A 6,792-nucleotide genomic window follows, 5' to 3' on the forward strand; every position below is an offset into this window, starting at 1 on the left:
AAAATTTGCCCTGGTAATGAAAAAAGCACGTGATAAGAATCTTTTCCCGTCTCTGAGGTATCCGACAAAACTTAAAAATTTCCCTCCTAATTTTCCTCCTCGTACTTTTTTTGATCAAAATGCTGCCGCTGTCACCGACACCGCTGTTGAATGATCTATCTGAAAGACTGGTTGGCTATTTCACTTGTATATTCCATCGAGAGACTAATTAAAGAACATGGAGAGTTGTTCTTTATTGCATTTATTGGTTTTCCTTTGGAAAGATTTATGGTTTAATTATCTCTGCTCAAATGATCTCTGGACATGTTATGACTGAGGGAAGAAGAGAAGGCGATTTGTTCCTTTAATACTTCGTAGCTATTTGGTAGTTTTTCCTACTAATAGGGCTTTTTATATATTTTTCTGTTCTATTATAACATTTTATAATTGAATTTAAAGCTTTTTTAGGGAATTAATATTAAACTTAAACATGGCGCTGGTTTTTCTCTCTAAGAGATAACATTATTTTGGTTCTTTCTTGTATATCAGTCGATGGAATGTAAATACCTTTTTTCCCTGAGACTTTATTGTCTTTTTCACAAGGTCACTCTACTTTTTTTACTAACTGAGGGGAGGGAAAGAAGACACAGACAGAGCAGTCAGCAGCTTTGAATTCCACCGCAGATCGCTTGCCGTTTTTGGGTTTCTGGGTGTGGGTGGGTGGGTTTAGAGTTAGTTTTTTCCCATTGGGTGGTTCCGGAGCATGCGTATTTTTTATTTGGTTGTATTCTGCATCACCGCCATCTTTGATCATCCTGCATCGGTATGTGCTTTGTGCATGTATAAAGTAGAATGAAATTATAGTATGCTGTTCAAACGGATTAATATAATAAGTTGGAATGTACGTGGTTTGGAATCATCCTATTAAACGAAAGAACACTTTTAAAATTATTAACCAATTCCAACCTGATATAATTTTTGCTCAAGAGACACATATCAGGGCAGGAGATCTAAATAGATTTTTTAGATGGTGGAATGGTTTGCAATTCCACTCTACTTCTCAGAGTAAAACAAAAGGCGTGTCTATTTTCATTAAACCTAATATATTTATTCAGGAGGATATTGAATCAGATTCTAATGGTAGATGTTTAATTGTTAAAGGAACAATCTGTAATAGAAAAGTTGTTTTGGTTAATTTGTATGGTCCTAACTTAGATGATCCTTCTTTTTTTTAAAAAGTATTCGCTTTACTGCCTGACTTAAATGAATATATGCTCATAATGGATGGGGATTTTAATTGTTGTTTAAATCCTATGATTGATAAGTACTTGGAGCTATAATGTTGTGGCCATTACAGAGACTTGGATAGCTTAGGGACAGGAATGGTTACTTCAAGTGCCAGGCTTTAGATGTTTCAGAAAGGACAGGGAGGGAGGCAGAAGAGGTGGGGGTGTGGCATTGTTGATCAGAGATAGTGTCACGGCTGCAGAAAAGGAGGAAGACAGGGAGGGATTGTCTACGGAGTCTCTGTGGGTGGAAGTTAGGAACAGGAAGGGATCAATAACTCAACTGGGTGTTTTTTATAGACCACCCAATAGTACCAGGGACATTGAGGAGCAGCTAGGGAGACAGATTCTGGAAAGGTGTAATAATAACAGGGTTGTTGTGGTGGAGATTTTAATTTCCCAAATATCGATTGGCATATCCCTAGAGCAAGGAGTTTAGATGGGGTGGAGTTTGTTTGGTGTGTTCAGGAAGGTTTCTTGACACAGTATGTAGGTAAGCCAATAAGAGGAGAGGCTGTACTTGATCTGGTATTGGGAAATGAACTTGGTCAGGTGTCAGATCTCTCAGTAGGAGAGCATTTTGGAGATAGTGATCACAATTCTATCTCCTTTACCATAGCATTGGAGAGGGAAAGGAACAGACAAGTTAAGGAAGTGTTTAATTGGAGAAAGAGGAAATATAAAGCTATCAGGCAGGAACTTGGAAGCATAAATTGGAAACAGATGTTCTCAGGGAAACGTACAGAAGAAATATGGCAAATGTTCAGGGGATATTTGCATGGAGTTCTGCATGGGTACATTCCAATAAGACAGGGAAAGGATGGCACGGGAGCTATGGTACAGGAACCTTGGTGTACAGAAGCTGTTGTAAATTTAGTCAAGAAGAAAAGAAGAGCTTACGAAAGGTTCAAAAAACTAGGTAATGATAGAGATCTAGAAGATTATAAGGCTAACAGGAAGGAGTTTAAGAATGAAATTAGGAGAGCCAGAAGGGCCATGAGAAAGCCTTGACAGACAGGATTAAGGAAAACCCCAAGGCATTTTACAAACATGTGAAGAGCAAGAGGATAAGACGTGAGAATAGGACCAATCAAGTGTATCAGTGGAAAAGTGTATGGAACTGGCAGAGAGAGCAGAGGTACTTAATGAATACTTTGCTTCAGTATTCACTACAGAAAAGGATCTTGGCGATTGTAGGGATGACTTACAGCAGACTGAAAAGCTTGAGCATGTAGATATTAAGAAAGTGGATGTGCTGGAGCTTTTGGAAAGCAACAAGTTGAATAAGTCACCGGGACCAGACGTGATGTACCCCAGGCTACTGTGGGAGACAAGGGAGGAGATTTCTGACCCTCTGGTAATGATCTTTGCATCATCAATTGGGACGGGACAGGTTCTGGAGGATTGGAGGGTTGCGGATGTTGTTCCCTTAGTCAAGAAAGGGAGTAGAGATAGCCCAGGAAATTATAGACCAGTGAGTCTTACTTCAGTGGTTGGTAAGTTGATGGAGAAGATACTGAAAGGCAGGATTTATGAACATTTGGAGATGCATAATATGATTAGGAGTTGTCAGCATGGCTTTGTCAAAGGCAGGTTGTTCCTTACGAGCCTGATTGAATTTTTTGAGCATGTGACTAAACACATTGATGAAGGTAGAGCAGTAAATGTAGTGTATATGGATTTTAGCAAGGCATTTGTTAAGGTACTCCATGCAAGGCTTATTGAGAAAGTAAGGAGGCATGGGATCCATGGAAACGTTGCTTTGTGGATCCAGAACTGGCTTGCCCACAGAAGGCAAAGAGTGGTTGTAGATGGGTCATATTCTGCATGGAGGTCGGTGACCAGTGGTGTGCCTCAGGGATCTGTTCTGGGACCCCTACTCTTCGTGATTTTTATAAGTGACCTGGATGAGGAAGTGGAGGGATGGGTTAGTAAATTTGCTGATGACACAAAGGTTGGGGGTGTTGTGGACAGTGTGGGGGAGGGCTGTCAGAGGTCACAGCAGGACATTGATAGAATGAAAAACTGGGCTGAGAAGTGGCAGATGGAGTTCAACCCAGATAAGTGTGAGGTGGTTCCTTTTGGTAGGTCAAATATGATGGCAGGATATAGTATTAATGGTAAGACTCTTGGCAGTGTGGACAATCAGAGGGATCTTGGGGTCCAAGTCCATAGGACATTCAAAGCAGCTGCGCAGGTTGACTCTGAAGGCATATGGTGTATTGGCTTTCATCAATTGTGTGATTGAGTTTAAGAGCCGAGAGGTAATGTTACAGCTATAAAGGACCCTGGTCAGACCCCACTTGGGAGTACTGTGCTCAGTTCTGGTCACCTCACTACAGGAAGGACGTGGAAACCATAGAAAGGGTGCAGAGGAGATTTACAAGGATATTTCCTGGATTGTGGAGCATGCCTTATGAGTATAGGTTGAGTGAACTTGGCCTTTTCTCCTTGGAGTGACGGAGGATGAGAAGTGACTTTGATAGAGGTGTTTAAGATGATGGGAGGCATTGATCATGTGGATAGTCAGAGGCTTTTTCCCCAGGGCTAAAATGACTAGCACGAGAGGGTACAGTTTTAAGGTGCTTGTAATTAGGTACAGAGGAGATGTCAGGGGTAAGTTTTTTTTACGCAGAGAGTGGTGAGTGCGTGGAATGGGCTGCCGGCAACGGTGGTGGAGGCGGGTATAATAGGGTCTTTTGAGAGACTCCTGGACAGGTACGTGGAGTTCAGAAAAACAGAGGGCTATGGGTAACCCTAGGTAATTTCCAAGGTAAGGACATGTTCAGCACAGCTTTGCGAGCCTAAGGGCCTGTAAGTTTGTAGATTGTTGTGTACAGTTCTGGTCACCAACCTACAGGAAAGCTTGAAAGAGTGCAGAGAAAATGTACAAAGATGTTGTAGGGCCTTGAGGACCTGAGTTATAGGGCAAGGTTGAATAAGTTAGGACTTAGTTCACTGGAGCACAGAAGAATGAGGCCTTGTGCTGTAGGTTTTCTATGTTTCTAAACAGTTCTACAGGTCATGAAAGTGTACAAATGAAGGCTACAGAGCAGGGGTTTCCAAACATTTCCTGCCATGGATCCCTAGCATTAACCAAAGGATCTGTGGACCCTAGGTTGAGAACCCGTACTATAGAGAGATGCAGTTTGGGAAACCATTGGTAACTCCATGGTAGATGACAGAATTCATTTGATTAAAGGTTGCTATATATTATCCACACTTTTTGACGGAAGACTATGCCCATGAGGATGGTGCATAGGAATTACTAGATGAGGAAAGACCAAGGTCCATCTAGTTCTCCTTGTTCCACCCTGCTGGTTGCATAAACGACGGTAATGGCATTTTGACTAAATATGGCAATTACTCTGTCTATAAATGAGGTAAGGAAGACACAAGTGTAAAATTTAGCAGACTAAGTCACCTGGTAGCTAGATGTGACATTCTGATAACTATTCCCTCCATTAAGAAGGGAATTCTGTCTCCAAAGGGAGCATGCTGCTTAGAATTTGGACTTGCTCAGTGGCATGAGTTTCTGCTGATTTGCTTTGGTGGTAAGCTCCGTATGCTAGTTCTGCCTGCTTGTTGTTGTCTATTTTGTCATTTTCAATTTGAAAGGTGCTATCATAACATCATCAGGACATCTTTTCCAGAGAGCATGCCACACTATTTGTTTTTCAGGATTGTTCAAAGTTTATTCTTCATTTTGTACTATTCATATTATTGAAAGTTTATCATTTGCTTATTAGATCTACTTTGACCACCAAACCCTGTTAGCCATGCACTTCAGATTGCCTTGGGCACTTTGAATCACATGTCATCTTTGCATACTTTGAGTGTCAATTGATGGATGTCCCCTCCCTGGAAGACACCCATACTAGGTTCTGAAGAAGGGTCTTGGCCCGAAATGTCGACTGTTTATTCATTTTCATCAATGCTCCCTGACCTGCTGTGTTCCAACACCAGGTGAGATTATATCATTGGAATTAGATGGATAGGACTCCAATTATTCCTTGCAATCATGATGACTGTTACCTATCTATTTGGGAACACAAATGCATCCAGTATGGATGAAGTGGAGAATGTGAAGATAGCCCCAGTGTTCCCACATACTAACAAAAGCAACAGGATAACCACTAATTGTTAATTGTTCTCCAAGTGTCTACAATCATTATTAAACACAAGCAGGAACAATTATTCTGAAGCTGCTGCTTGAAGTATTCCCAGAAATATCTCATACCAAGAAAGGATGGAATAGAGGAAAGGAAAACAGAAAAGAGTAGGGAAAGCACTAGATAGGGAGAATGAGGGAAGGGGTAAAATGGAGAAGTGTTGAAAGATGAAGAAAGGGAGTCTAAAAGTGAGGAAGGAAGCAGATGGTGAAGCAGAGTCACAGCTCAGAAACAGGTCTGTCTGGTCCAAGCCAGACTGGTCTTCTGCCTAGTCCCACTTACCTGCACCTGGACCATACAGCTCCATACCTCTCTCATCCATGTACCTATCCAAACTTCTCGTAAATGTTATGATTGAACTCGCTTCTACCACTTCCGCTGGCAGCTTGTTCCACATTCTCACCACCCTCTGAGTGAAGAGGTTCCTTCAGATTCCCCTTAAATATTTCACCTTTCACCCTTAACCTGTAATTTCTAGTTCAAGTCTCACCCAACCTGAGGAGGAAAATCCTACAAGCATTCATCCTATCTACATTCCTCATAATTTTGCACAGCTCTGGGAGATCTCATTCTCCTGTGCTCCAGTGAACTAAGTCCTAACTTATTCAACCTTGCCCTATGTCGCAGGTCCTCAAGGCCCTGCAACATCTTTGTACATTTTCTCTGCACTCTTTCAAGCTTTCCTGTAGGTTGGTGACCAGAACTGTACACAATAATCTACATTCGGCCTCAAAAACATTTTAAGCAACTTATACATGACATCCCAACTCCTATACTCAGTACCCTGATTTATGAAGACCCATGTGCCAAAAGCTCTCTTTACAACCCTATCTACCTATGATGCCACTTTCAAGGAATTATGGTTCTGTATTCCCACGTCCCTTTGTTCTACTGCACAGGTTAGCGCCCTACCATTCACTGTATAAGTCTCACCCTGGTTCGTCCTCCCAAAGTGCAATAAGTCACACTTGGCTGCATTAAATTCCATCTGCCGTTTTCAGTCCAATTTCCCAAATGGTCTAGATAATCTTGCAAGCTTTGATAGCCTTCCACGCTGTCCACTCTGCCCCCAATCTTGGTGTCAGCTAAAAATTTGCTGATTCAGTTTTCCACGTTATCATCTAAATCAGTAACATAGTAGATTAAAAAACTGACCCAAGCATCAATCCCTGCAGGACACCACTGGTCACAGGCTTCCAGTCAGATTTTGTCATGGTCCGGTCCGTGAAGTTTGTATTCCGGTTCACGGTCCGGTCCACCTGGACCCTTGCTCCAGGTTTTCCTGTCTACCCTGTTTCTGTTCTTGTTGAGCTCTAATTGAAGCAGCTGATGCTCGTTTGGGCTGGCTGCATAAA

This window comes from Mobula hypostoma, chromosome 6 (assembly GCF_963921235.1).
Source record: "Mobula hypostoma chromosome 6, sMobHyp1.1, whole genome shotgun sequence".
NCBI classification, from domain to species: domain Eukaryota; kingdom Metazoa; phylum Chordata; class Chondrichthyes; order Myliobatiformes; family Myliobatidae; genus Mobula; species Mobula hypostoma.